At 37.8% G+C, this 14,841-nt stretch overlaps 1 non-coding gene across 1 annotated transcript; it reads right to left on the reverse strand.

Moving 5' to 3' along the window:
• Nucleotides 1–14,456: 14,456 nt before the first annotated feature.
• On the reverse strand, nucleotides 14,457–14,559 carry LOC123456913. Its single transcript, XR_006634777.1, has one exon. It is a non-coding gene; the product is annotated as a U6 spliceosomal RNA (small nuclear RNA).
• Between the last annotated feature and the right edge of the window lie 282 nt (nucleotides 14,560–14,841).

The raw sequence follows: 14,841 nt of genomic DNA on the forward strand, positions 1-14,841 counted from the left end.
CCCCGGCACCAGTTTGCGTTCACCCACCGTTTAGGTTTGTCCTCAGTAATTCCTCCTTTAGTAGTTGCTCCAATACCTCCTGCCTCTTGTCCCAATGCTGGGATGCTCCAAAGTTTAAAAATGCTATGGTCCTTAGGGTCCCTCGTTGGGTCCCTGTGCCTGTGGAAGCTCCCAGCACGCTGACTTTATTTAGGAAAAAAAGGGATTTTGGCATCACAGCAGCAGTTATAGCAGCCGTGGCTGCGATAGCTGCTGCCGCTACTGCGGCGGGTGTGGCCATAGCTTCCTCAGTACAGACAGCTGAAACTTTGAATAACTTGGCTACTTCTACCTCAGAGGCCTTAGACACTCAGACAGCTTTAAATTCTCACTTAAAGGGTGGTATCCAAATTTTAAACCAAAGAATAGATTTAGTCCAAGAACAGGTTGATGTCCTTTGGCAGCTAGCTCAGCTGGGATGTGAATGGAAGTATAATGCATTGTGTGTTACTAGTGTCCCTTATGAAAACTTCACCAGAGCTGCTGATCTGTCTCGTAGTTTGTCGCTAGGCCTCTCGCAAAATTGGTCTAAGGAATTTGATAGGGAATTGGAGGAATTAAGACAAGCTATAGTACATATTAATTCCACACGAGTGGATCTTAGCTTGGCAGAAGGCTTTACTTCTTGGATATCATCTGCATTCTCCTATTTCAAGGAATGGGTAGGAACTGGAATGTTTCTGGTATGCTTCTTAGGAGGGTGTGTGCTTTGCCTATGGTTGGTCTGTCGCCTGCGAACCCAAACTAGGAGAGATAAAATGGTCATTTCACAAGCGCTCGCTGCCTTAGAATGTGGCTCCTCTCCCCAAATCTGGCTGGCAGCCTTAAAGGGAAAATAGCTCCCCTGGCCCTTGCACCCTCGGGGTCTCAGAGTACCCATTGCACGAGGATGGGCAGGAATATGGTAGCTTTCGTTTGACCGCCACCTTTGCACTCTCAGGGGACCTGTCCCATTGCACTGAGGAAGGGGAGGTTGGACTTCTTCCCTTGATCGGTCAACACATCATGAGGTGCGGACCTGATCGGGAAGGCATGTTTTCTATTTACGCTTGGCCATTTTATTAAACAAAAAAGGAGGAGCTGCAGGGAGCGGCTACAGACACCATTACAAGATGGCGCTGACTTCCTGCTGAGAGTGGTGACGAACAACCCCCTACTTGGTCATATCCTGGCGACAGTCTTGCTTGATGCTGCGCGTGCACATGATGTAATGCATCCTGGGCCTATCCCGTGGCCCTGGGTGGTGGGTGAGCAGGTGGCGGCCAATCCATAGGTGTCTTGTAGTATTACACCCTATAAAAGCAGCTACACTCCTGCGCCCCGGCCCCTTCGCCATCAACTTTCCTGTTAACCAAGAGGCTCTCCAATAAAGTGTGATCGAGAAGGATCTTTGTTTGCTGGTCGTTCTTATCCTGCTGGTCAGGGAGGTCGCAGCAATTAGATATATATAGAGAAAGCTAGAGAGAGAGAGAGAGAGAATGAGAATAGGCCCACCAGGGTCTCTAGCACTGCAAACCAACTTCATATGCATGTGCCACCTTATACATCTGGCTAACATGGGTCCCGGGAAATTGAACCTGGGTCCTTAGGCTTTGCAAGCAAGCTGCTTAACCACTAAGCGATATCTCCAACACTACAATTTTTATTTATTTATTTTTATTTTAGAAAAAGAGAGGGAATTGGGACAGAGGGCCTCAGCCACTATAATCAACTCCAGACACTTGTGCCATCAGGTGGGCATGTGTGACCTTACACTTGCCTCACCTTTGTGTGTCTGGCTTATGTGGAATCTGAAGAGTTGAACATGGGTCCTTAGGCTTTGCAGACAAGCACCCTAATGGCTAAGTGCTAAGGCATCTCTCTAGCCACCTACAATTACCATATGTACATATATATATATTTACTGACAACTACTCTACTTACAGAAACAAACCATGGTATTTCCCTCCCCGAATTTCCCCTTCATAAATCTGCTCTCCATCATATCCCATCATTCTCTCAATTAGTCTCTCTTTTAATTTTGTGTCATCAGCTTTTTATTGTATTATTAGGGCCTTGTTTGGGTATTGCTAGATACTGTGAGGTCTGGGATATCGAGGCCAAATTCTGTCCAGACAGTTGTATGTAAGGACTAGCACCCTTTGGATCTTACATTCTTTCTGCCATCTCTTCCACAATGGATCCTTAGCCTTGGAGGATGTGAGATGTTTCAGTGCTGGACGCTCCTCCATCTCTTCTTCTCAGCACTATGTTGCCTTATGGGAGAGCTTATGGGCCTTTGCCACTGATTTTTGGTTCCAGGTCACACACAAGTATATACATTTGTAGCTAGGATCCATATATAAGAAATAATATGTGACATTTGGCTTTCTGGACCTGGTTTACCTCACTTAGTATAATCCTTTACAGATTAATCCATTTCTCTGAAAATTTTATAATTTCATTTGTCTTTACATCTTAATAGAACTCCATTGTATAGATGTACCACATCTTTATTATCCATTCATCTGTGGATGGACATCTTGGCTAGCTGCATTTCCTAGCTATTGTGAATAGATCAGCAATAAACATGGTTGTGCAAGTATCTCTAAGGTAGTTAGAAGATTCATTAGGATATATGCCTAGAAGTGCTATAGCTAGATCACATGGCAAATCTATTTTTAGCTGTCTCGAGAACTTCCTCACTGATTTCCACAATGGATGTACCATATTACATTCCCACCAATAGTGCAAAAGTGTTCCCCTTTTACCACACCCTCACCAACATTTATTGTCATTTGTTGTCTTGATGGTAGCCATTCTGATCAGATAGAGATAGAATCTCTAGAATCTACAAAGAACTCAAAAATCTAAACAGTAAGAAATCAAACACCCCACTCACAAAATGGGGCAAAGAGCTGAACAGGCAGTTCACAGAGGAAGAAATACAAATGGCAAACCCACACTTAAGAAAATGTTCATTATCCCTAATCATCAGAGAAATGCAAGTTAAAACAACTATGAGATTCTACCTTACCCAAATTAGGATAGCAAACATCAAAAAATCAAATGAAAATAAATGCTGGAGAGGTTGTGGAGAAGTAGGAACTCTCAAGGTAGTTTTAATTTGCATTTCCCTGATGGCTAATGATATAGAACACTTTTTTAGATGTTTACATGCCATCTGTATTTCTTCCAGTGACAACTCTCTATTTAGTTCCATAGCTCATTTTTTTTGTTCATTTTTATTTATTTAAGAGTGATAGAGAGAGAAAGGAAGAGGCAGATAGAGAGAGAGAGAGAATGGGTGCGCCAGGGCCTCCAGCCACTGCAAATGAACTCCAGATGTGTGCGCCCCCTTGTGCATCTGGCTAATGTGGGTCCTGGGGAATTGAGCCTCGAACCAGGGTCCTTAGGCTTCACAGGCAAGCGCTTAACCACTAAGCCATCTCACCAGTCCCCATAGCTCATTTTTGATTGGGTTGTTTGATTTATCATTGTTCTGTTTTTTTGATTTCTTTGTATATTCTGGATATTAATCCTCTGTCAGATGTGTAACTGGCAAATATTTTTTCCCATTCTGTACCTTGTCTCTTTGCTCTGTTTAGTGTCATTTGCTGTACAAAAGCTTTGTAATTTAATGAGATCCCAGTAGTTGATTAGTGATATTATTTTCTGAGCAAATGGGGTTATATTCAGAAAGTCATTACCTATGTCAATATGTTGAAGGGTCCCTAACTTTTCCTCTAGCAATTTCAGAGTTTGAGGTCTGATATTAAGGTTCCTGATACACTTGGATTCAATTCTTGTACATGGAGAAATACAAGGATCTATTTTGATCTTTCTACAAATAGATATCCAGTTTTCCCAGCAGCACTTATTGAAAAGGCTGTCTTTTCTCTTATGAATATTTTTGGCATTTTTATCAACAATTGGATGGCTGTAGCTGACTGGATTAACATCTGTGTCCCCTTTCTTGTTCCATTGATATACATGTGAGTCTTTGTACAAATACCATGCTGTTTTTGTTACTATGGCTTTGTAATATAGCTTAAAATTGAGAATGGTGATACCACCAGCCTTATTTTTGTTGCTCAAAATCTTTTTGGCTATTTCAGGGTTTTTTTTTTTGCATTCAAATGAAATTTAGAATTTTTTTTCTATTCCTGTGAAGAATGCCATTGGAATTTTAACAGGGATTGCATTAAATGTGTAGATTGCTCTTGGTAAGATTGACAGTTTCACAATATTGATTCTTCCAAATGAAGAACATGGGATATCTATCCATTTCCTTGTGTCTTGTGCAATTTCTCACTTGAGTGTTTTAAGGTTCTCAATGTAGAACTCCTTCACTTCCTTAGTAAAGTGCTTATTCCAAGGGAGTTTTTTTTTTGTTGTTGTTGTTGTTTTTTTTTTAAGCAATTGTGATTGGGAGATATTCCCTGATTTCATTCTCCACATGTTTGTTGTTAGTACGTAGGAAAGCTACTAATTTCTATGTATTTATTGTGTATCCTGCTACATTTCTAAAAGTTTTTGCCAGCTCTAACAGTTTGCTGGTAGAGATTTTAGGGTATTTTATGTATAAAATCATATCATCTGCAAATAGTGATAATTTGATCTCTCCTTTCCAATTTGTATCCCTTTTATGAGTGTCTCTTGCCTTATTGCTATAGCTAAGATTTCCAGTACTATATTAAATAAAAGGGGGGACAGGGGAGACCCTTGTTTTGTTTTGTTTTTTTTCCTGAATTTAGTGGAAAAGCTTCGAAGTTTTCACATTTAGTATTATGTTGGCTGTAGGTTTGTCATAAATAGCTCTTATTAGGTTCAGATATGTTCCTTCTAGTCCCAGTTTCTGCAGTAGTTTTAACATGAAAGGAGGTTGGATTTTGTCAAATGCCTTTTCTGCATCTATTGAGATGATCATGTGATTTTTGTCCTTCAGACCATTTATATGATATATTACACTTATTGATTTGCATATGTTGAACTATTCCTTCATCCCTGGGCCAAGTTGGTTAGGGTGAATAATCTGTCTGATATATTCTTGTATTCTCTTTGTCAATATTTTGTTCAGAAATTTTGCATCTATGTTCATGAGGGAGGTTCGTCTGTGATTTTCTTTTTTTGTTCTGTCTTTGCCTGGTTTTTGTATGATGGTGATACTGGCTTCATAGAAGGAGTTCAGTAGAATTCCTTCCTTTTCTACTTTATGCAAAAGTTTGAGAAGCATTGGTGTTAGTTCTTCCATGAAAGTCTGCTAAAATCTGCCAGTGCATCCATCTGGACCTGGTCATATTTTAATTGGCAGTCTCTTTACAACTGCTTGGATGTTTGTACTTGTTATAAGTCTATTTAAATGGTTTATCTCATCTTGATTTAAGTTTGGTAGGTCAAATGAATCGAGGAAATCATCTATTTCTTTCAGATTTTCAAACTTAGAGACATATATATTCTGAAATTATGTCCTTATAATTATCTGAATTTCTTTGGTATCTGTTGTAATGGTGCATTTTTCATCTCTAATTTTATTAATTTTTGTCTCTTATCTCTTCTGGTCAAATTTGCTAAGCATTAATCAATCTTGTTTATCCTTTCAAAGAACCAATTCTTTGTTTCATTGATTCTTTGGATTATTGTTTATTGGGGTTCTATTTTATTAATTTCTTCCCTAATCCTTATGATTTCTTCATGCTTACTGATTTTTGGTTTCCTTCGTTCTTCTTTTTCCAAGGCCTTAATGTGGAGCATGAAACTGTTTATTTGTGAGTTCTTTAATTTCTTAATATAGGCACTTAGAGCTCTAAATTTCCCACTTAGGACTGCCTTCATTGTGTCCCAAAGGTTTTGGCATGTTGTATTATCATCACCACTTGATTCTATGAATTTATTGTTTTCTTTATTGACTCATTATTCATTCCATAGTGTACTATTTTGTCTCCAAGAATTTCTGTATGCTCAGTAGTTTTCTTGTTGCTGATTTGCAGTTTAATCCCATTGTGTCCAGATAGAGTAAAAGGGATTATTCCAATTTTCCTATATTTTGTAAAGATTTTCTTTGTGTTCTAATACATGGTCTATTTTAGAGAATGTTCCATGTATTGCTGAGAAAAATGTATATTCTGTAGCATTCGGATGGAATGTTCTGTAGATATATGTTCAGTCCAATTGTTTCATAACATCATTTAATTCAGATGTCTCTCTGCTTAATTTTTGCCAAGATGACCTTTCAATTGATGATAGTGGGGTATTGAAGTCGCCCACTACAAATGCATTGAGAAATCAACTTGGTGCTGAGCAAAAAACCTTCTCCCTGTAGCCCAGCCAACTGAAAGGTGAAAAAAAAAGCTGCACTGTATGCAGTCATATGGCAGACAGAAGTCATCACCGGTGAAAACAGTGGACAGCAAAAACCTCATGTTTGGCCAGACAGGCCAAATGACTGGATGAGCGCAACAGTGCCATGTATGCTCTGGGGGAAAACAACTGTTCTCTAATTGGACTGAAGGTCCACTCTATGGGAGGGAATACATGCCTGGTATTGAAAACTTAATCAATAGCTTATGGCAGAGGAGGTCATGAGTCTTAGGGGTATGAAGCCTGTTCTTGTCTGTATAAATGCATATATTACTCTCACCAACTTGCCTTGAAAGCACTACACTTAATGTTCATACTCATATATTAATGCTACTCTCACTTCTGGTTAGAGAATCTTCTCTTTTCAGATGGTGCTTACCACTGGGATGACCCAAAAGGCAACATATTGCTGAGAAGAAGGGACGGAGGAGTGTCCAGCACTGAGACATCCCACACTCTCCAAGGCTCAGAGTCCATTGAAGAAGAGATGGTGGAAAGAATGTAAGAGCCAAAGGAAGGGTACCACTCCTTACATACAATTGTTCAGACAGAATTTGACATCAATATCCAAGACCCTGCAGTGCCTAGCAATACTCACACAACACCCTCATAAGAGAAAAAGATGATGACTTCAAATTAAAAGAGAGACTAATGGAGAGAGGTAGGGATTATGACAGAGAGCAGAGCTATGAAGGAGAAAGTGGGGGATGGGAGGGAAATATTATGGTTTGTTGTCTGTAAATATAGAATTTCTCTCTCTCTCTCTCTCTCTCTCTCTCTCTCTCTCTCTCTCTCTCTCTCTATATATATATATATATATATATATATATATATATATGCCCTTAGAAGGAAAATCTGAGCCACAAGGCATTGGGGGTGGTACAATGAAGACTGACCTTAATATTCTACAGCTTCTCTCTCTCTCTCTCTCTCTTCTCTTTAACATTTTTTATATTAGTTATCTTTTTCTTCCTTCTCTTAGTGGGAACTGACCTGTAACACCCAGTACCAGCAGGTGGCTTTCATCAACAATGAGCATTTGATCAGAGAGACCTACAAGGTTTCCTAAATAAAAGACAGGTTTCTGTCAGAGTACTTGGAGACCCACCAAAGGTTAGTGATAAGACCCTACTGCTGAACACCATATGCAGATGACACATAAAATGGAATGATATGGCTGGAATCTGGAAGAGAGTCAGTCCCCAGACAATCAGCATGTCTAGTGCCAGAAGGTGCCACATGGGCAACTGGGGGAAAATGACTAATATCTATACAAGCAACTCATGGTCTAAACTACTTAGCAGCAAATAACCTGCCGTGATGCACACACAAGTGCAATAGTGGCATACAGCCATGGTGGGAAACCAACTGCAATTGATTTGGCTAACTGATCTGCTCAGTGGAATGTGACCCATAGCTGGAGCTGGGAAAAAAGTCGGAACCAGATCCAAATATCAGCCCACTCTCCATTACCAAGCTACCACCAACTGTGGACTACAAGATGGTCTACATCTATTAAATTCTCTATTAAAAAAATAAGGGTGATCCCATTTGTCTGGTGCTAACTTTATTCTCTGTTGGAGAATTTGCTTCTCTTTTTCAGATAGATGCAGATCCTAAGTAGAGAACCACCCCATCATACCTCAAAGTGCCCCAGCTGAAACTAAGAATAATTGGCAAAATAAGCAAGGGTGTTATTTTCTTGGTGACCTGGATCAACACAGAGTGCAATCAACTGCCAAATCAGATATCCAGAGACACAGAGACTCCCAACACCTCATCACTGAAGAAGACAAAAATTAACCCAACATGGCTCAGGGAAATTTCACAGAAGAGGGAGAAGAAAGAATGTCAGAAACACATGTTGGTCATGATATGCAAAGATATTTTTCCTACCCATAACTCTGGGCTAACTCGACAATGCATGACCCATATACCTCAACAAGGAGGGGCCAGGGGAAGGGTGTAGGACAAGGATGAACCTAACAATGCTACCAACTTGACTGTATTCACTGAGTACAACACTAATTAATAAAAAATAAATTAAATAAAGTTTAAAAACTAGTAAAAAAATTGAAAAAAATTAAAAAGAAAAAAGCCAAAGTAACTAATGCTATCTAAACAAGATGTGCATAATAAGTAGGCAAAATTATGACATAATAATAGAAGAGACAAATTGAAAAGAAGCATTCAGTGGAGATGGATTTGTGATGGGAAAAATGGGTGCAAATGAGGTGATTATGATTATGGTTAAAATTAAATAAAAAAAAAAAAACTCTTACAAGTGCCTAAAAATGTACTATGGATTGATAAGAAGTAAATTGCCAAAAAGATACAATTTGTAATGGATACCATAAAAATAATGATACAGTTAGATTAAAAAGTCTATACCTATATAATTAGAGTTCAAAACCTCATTTGCAGTAATAGATGATACAACGAGATGAAAATGGATCTGTGGTTCTGCTGATTGTGACTTCCACGCTCAGCCACTGTGTCCTCCTTCTGCTTATGGAATGGTCCTCAACCTCTGTAGAAGAAATTACAAACCTGACAAGTCTTTAGTGTGCCATCTCAAATAGAAACCAAGTACATGTTCAAAGCTGCACACTAGACAGAAAGAACTCTGAAATCCTGGATTTGCTCAGTCTCTTGATTGAAGCTGCCAGCTAAGAAATGTGCTCAATCTGAATGTGAGTTAAATGGTGGGTGGATTTGAAATTGTATTTATTTATTTACTTTTGGATTGTTGAGGTAGTTTCACACTAGCCCAGGCTAACCTGGCACTCACAATGTAGTGTCAGTGTGGCCTTGAACTCACAGTGACCCTATTACCTCTTCCTCCCATGTGCAGGGATTAAAGTATTTTAATTTTTATCAAATCATTAGTGCACATAGTTGTTTTAAAAAATAATATTTAGGCCCAGGCATAGTGGTTCATTCCTTTAATCCCAGCATTTTGAAGGCTAAGGTAGGAGGATAGCCATAAATTAGAGGCCAGCCTGAGACTACAGAGTGATTTCTAGGTCAGCCTGGATTATAGTGAGAACCTGTCTTAAAAGAAACCAAGAAATGATAAATGAAAAGAAAAGTCGTATATACATGTTCATATATATATATTTATATATATATATATATATATATATATATAGAGAGAGAGAGAGAGAGAGAGGGAGAGAGAGAGGTTGTCACATGACTGTGCTTCTGATAGGAGACAGGAATTGGCTAGGCAGCCCAGGGTAACAGAACCCTAAAGTGATTTTTTCTTTTTTTTTTTTTTTTTGTTTTTGGTTTTTGGTTTTTCAAGGTAGAAAGTAGAGTCTTCCTCTAGCCCAGGCTGGTCTAGAATTAGTCTCAGTTGGTCTGAAATTCTCTGTGATCCCACTACTTCTGCCTCCCATGTGCCGGGATTAAAGGCAAGTACCACCATGCCCAGTGTGAATACATTTTTTATTTGACTAAAAGCAGGAAATGTCACTAACCTTGTGGAAACCTGGATGTTATGCCCTTCAGGAAAGATTCTTAGATTAAGTTTGCACGCTTCTTAGAAGACAGAAACTGATCCTTAGTTAAGATTACTGGAAAAGCTGTAAAATCTGGTTTTTGTTGTAAATTTGGTCTTCCTTAAGTAACCACACCCCATTTAAAAAAAAAAAAAAACAGTTCTGAGCCTCTAGATGGGCGGTGTCTTATAGCCTCTTTTGACTTCCTGGGCAAGAGTTTTACCTTGCTTACTTCCTTTATGTTCTAGACTTCAGACTCCCTTTTCTTCTGCCTCCTAATGTTTTTATTTTGTTTTGTTTTTGTGTTTTGGTTTGTGTTTGTTTGGTTGGTTTGGTTTGGTTTTGGTTTTAGATTTTCGAGGTTAGATCTTGCTGTAACCCAGGCTGACCTGGAATTCACTGCATAGTCTCCGGGTGGCATTAAGCTCATAGTGATCCTCCTACTTCTGCCTCCCAAGTGCTGGAATCAAAGGTATGTGGAACCATGCGGGGCTAAAGTTTTAAGCTATAAAAAAATCTTTCTGAAACTTAAAAGATGGAAATGAATGGAAGACTAGAGCAAAATTATATAAAATAGGGCTGGAAAGATAACTTAGCATTTAAGGCGCTTGCCTATGAAACCTAAGGACACATAAAGGTGAGGCACGTGCAAGGTTGCACATGCCCACTAGGTGGCGAAAGTATGTATGTGGTGTTGGATTTCAGTGGCTGAGGCCCTGGCACAGCAATTCTCTCTCGCTCGCTCACTCGCTCTCTTTAATGTGTGTATGTATGAGAATAAAACAGTGTGAAACAAAAATAGTGTACAATAGCAATCAAATCCTGATTTATTTAAATAAGAATTTAAGCATAATGGTGCATACTTATAATCCAGCATTAATGACACTGAGATAAGAGGGCTGCAATTTGGAGGCAGTATGAAGTACATGGCCAGATCTCACCTCAAAAACAAAACAAAACAAGCCACAATGCCTTTTAAAAAAATGAAAATTTTAACTATATCAAGGAAAAAGAGTTTAGATTACTAAAATCAGGTTACTAAAATAAAAAACAACAACAACAACAAAGAAACATGATTTTCAATGTCAGAGAAATAAGAATTGTGAATTGTTGTGTCTTATCACAGTGAGTAACCTAGAAGACCCAGATATCTGTTCTGTGATAAATTCCAGAAACATAAAACATGTCAATATTGTGTCAAGACAATCAAAAATCTGAATAGTGTTCCAAATTGTTAGAATGAATCAATAAAGAAACACTTCCCACAAAAATAATGTGACCTAGCTGGGCGTGGTGGAGCACGCATTTAATCCCAGCACTCGGGAGGTAGAGGTAGGAGGATCACAGTGAGTTCAAGGCTACCCTAAGACTACCTACTGAAATACAGGTCAGTCTAGGCTAGAGTGAGACCCTACCTACAATAATAATAATAGTAATAATAATAATAATAATAATAATGATAAATAACCTGACCAGATGGATTTACTGATAAGTTATAATAGGTACTTAAAGACTTAAGGAAAATTTGCCTTACATTCTTACAAGAATTACATAACAATGGAAGACCTCCTAAACCTTTAAGATGAATAATTACCACGATTAAAATAATAAATTCAGGGCTGTAAAGATGGTTTAGCATTTAAGGCACTTTCCCCCAAAGCCTAAGAACTCATGTTCAAATCGCCAGGTCCCACATAGCCAGACACATAGTCATGTAAGCACACAATATCACATATGTGCACAAGGGGGCACATACATCTGGAGTCGGTTTGCAGTTGATAAAGGTCCAGGCTTGCCCATTCTATCTCTCTGTGTCTTTCTCTCTCTCAAAATAAATAATAAAAAATGTCAGAATAGTGCCAGATATGGTGGCACATGCCTTTAATTCCAGCATTTTGGAGGCAAAGGTAGGAGGATCACCAAGAGTTCGAGCCCAATCTGAGAGTACATAATGAATTCCAGGTCAGCCTAGGGTAGAGCAAGACTCTATCTCTAAAAACCAAAAAAAAAAAAAAAAAAAAAAAAAAAAGTCAGAAAAGAATAGCACAAAGCACCAACATATCCATATCACTTATGACTATTAATGCAAAGTTGTTAATGCTAACAAGCTGTATTCAACAGCATGCCAAAAATGTGATAAAGACGAAAAATTGGAATTCTTGTAATGTGGGAATTATTTTGCTTATGAAAATCACTTGGTGTAATGCATCACATTCATAGATGAAGGAAATTTAGCAGATGCTCATTTCACTTAATTTAGATAAAGCATTTAACAAAATTTCACTTTTTTCCTGATAATATCACTTGTCAAATAAGGGCTCCAAAGAAATTAATGCAATGTGATATTTCACAGAGAAAATATTCCTTCAGAGCATATCATACTCAACAATGAAATGCTGTCACCTTTATCTACAAGATGAGAAAAAGATAAAAAAGTTTGATTTGACTACGTCAACTTAACACCCAAAGAATCTGTATTGCAAAGAAAAAAATTGTTCACTAATACCATATTATATTTATAAAATTATAAAGATTTCACAAAACATCAAACTTAAATTCAGAATAAATGCCAGTTATAAAATAAACATGAAAAACTCAACTGTTTATATATTGTACCACTGAGTAATTCTGAAAAAAAAAAAAACTTCTAAAAAGTAAAACTTTCAAAATGATCAAAAATACTGAGGAATAAAATTTTTAAATGAAGCAAAAAATCTGTAATTAAAACCTACGTGATATGTCTCAAATTAGTCATAAATAAATGACATACTTTCATGAGTTGGAAGACAATAAGTCACTATAAGAGACTAGATCTACATTTTCAATGCAATACTTATTCAAAATCTAAACACTTTATTTGAAATAGAAACAAGTTCCTAAAATGCATATGTAAAACAAACTTTTAAAACACATTAGAGGTTTCATACATGAAAAAATCAAAATTTACCACAACATTATAATTTTTAAAGCTGTGTGGTATCATAAAAGGAGATAGATTTTGGGCTGGAGTGGTGGCTTAATGCTTAAAGGCACTGGCTTACAAACTGACCACCCAGGTTCTATTATTCAGTTCCTTTGTAAAGCGAGGTGTACAAACTCTTCCATGCATCCTTTACACAAGCAAGAGGCCTTGGTATACCCATTTATATCCTCACCATCTCTCTCTCTCTCTGTCTCTCTCTCTGCAAAAAAATTTAATAAAAGATAAATTTCTAGAAATAACCCTCACATGTATTGAAATGGTTTTTGACCAAAATGTCTTTAATCAAAATGGAATTAAGGCTGGGCGTGGTGGCACACGCCTTTAATCCCAGCACTTGGGAGGCAGAGGTAGGAGGATCGCCGTGAGTTCGAGGCCACCCTGAGACTACATACTGAATTCCAGGTCAGCCTAAGCTAGAGTGAAACCCTACCTCGAAAAACCAAAAAAAAAAAAAAAAAAAAAAAAAAAAAAGGAATTAACATTTGATGCTTGTGAGATCTATGACCAAGAATATTGAAAGCAGTGCTGGAGAAGTGGCTTAGTGGTTAAGGCATTAGCCTGAAAAGCTTAAAGAACCAGGTTTAATTCCCCAGTACCTACATAATCCAGATGCACAAGGTGTTGCAGGCATTGGGAGTATTTTTTTAAAGGAAAAACAAAGAAAATTGAAAGCAGATACTCCAAGGAGATGGTTTTGCACTAATGTTCATCATAGCCTTAATCTCAAAAGTCAAAATATATGAATATAATTCAAATGCCCATCAGCAAATGAATGACTCAAATATGTAGATAAGAAACTGCTATTCATGCTTCAAAAAGAAACACTGATGTTACATGAGTGAATTTTGAAAATCTTATAAGTGGATTCATACAATATGCATCCTTAGTCTTTTTTCATACTATCATGAACTGAGGGTTCTGTACTTGCCTGTTATTCATAGATGTACAGGATCATCTCTTTGGGTTGAAGAAAACTATAAAGACATAACACTTTTTAAATAATTTAACTTATCTAAGGAGACAGAAGAGAGAGAATGGGCACACCATGGCCTCCTGCCACTGCAAACAAATTCCAGATGCATGCGGCATTTTCTGCATCTGATTTTGCATAGATATGGGGAATCCAACCTAGGCCATCAGGCTTTGCAAGCAAGCAGTATTAAGCACAGATCCATCTCTTCAGCTTGACAAAAACACTATCTATATCATTTGTTCTACTCTGTACAGTCTTTGATATGTTTTGTGTGAATGAGTTTCCCTACAAATTTAGAAGAGCTTATATTAAAAGCTAGTTTCTCAACAGTTGTGAATTTCCAAGAGATACCTGAGATTGTTACCAGTAACTACCTAGTACTATTGAAACTTTGTAGATAATTTTAAGTCAATCGATAAAGCAATACTACAATGAAATGATTTATTTTGTTTCCTTCTTGTTGTTGTTTTCAGGTAGGGTCTTATTCTAGCCACAGGCTGACTTGGAACTCACTGTGTAGTCCCTTTCTGGCATCAAAATCATAGCAATTCTCCTAACTGAGCCTACTAAGTGCTGACATTAAAGGTGTATGCCACCACAACTGGCTATGTTTCATTTTTTAAGTATGGAATGCTTCACAAACTTGCATATCATCCTTGCACAGAACTCATGTTAATCAGATTTGTATCATTTCAATTGTGATACATGCTTTCAGAGAAAGTACTGACCATTAAATTTGTAGAATGTATACTATGTGATACATGTACATGTGTGTGCATGTGCACATGCATATATGTTGAGACCAGAGGAAGATATCAGATGATCTCTTCTATCATTCTTTCTCCTTAGTTACCCCAGACAGCATCTCTCACTGAACCTGTTTCTTATTTAATGGACTGACCAAGGAGCCAAACTAATGCCCTTGTCTCTGAACACATCAGTGTTGGGGTTGTATGTATGTGTGGACATACCTGGTTACTTATGAGTGCTGGGGGATGAACCCA

The sequence above is a fragment of the Jaculus jaculus genome, chromosome X (assembly GCF_020740685.1).
Source record: "Jaculus jaculus isolate mJacJac1 chromosome X, mJacJac1.mat.Y.cur, whole genome shotgun sequence".
NCBI lineage: Eukaryota > Metazoa > Chordata > Mammalia > Rodentia > Dipodidae > Jaculus > Jaculus jaculus.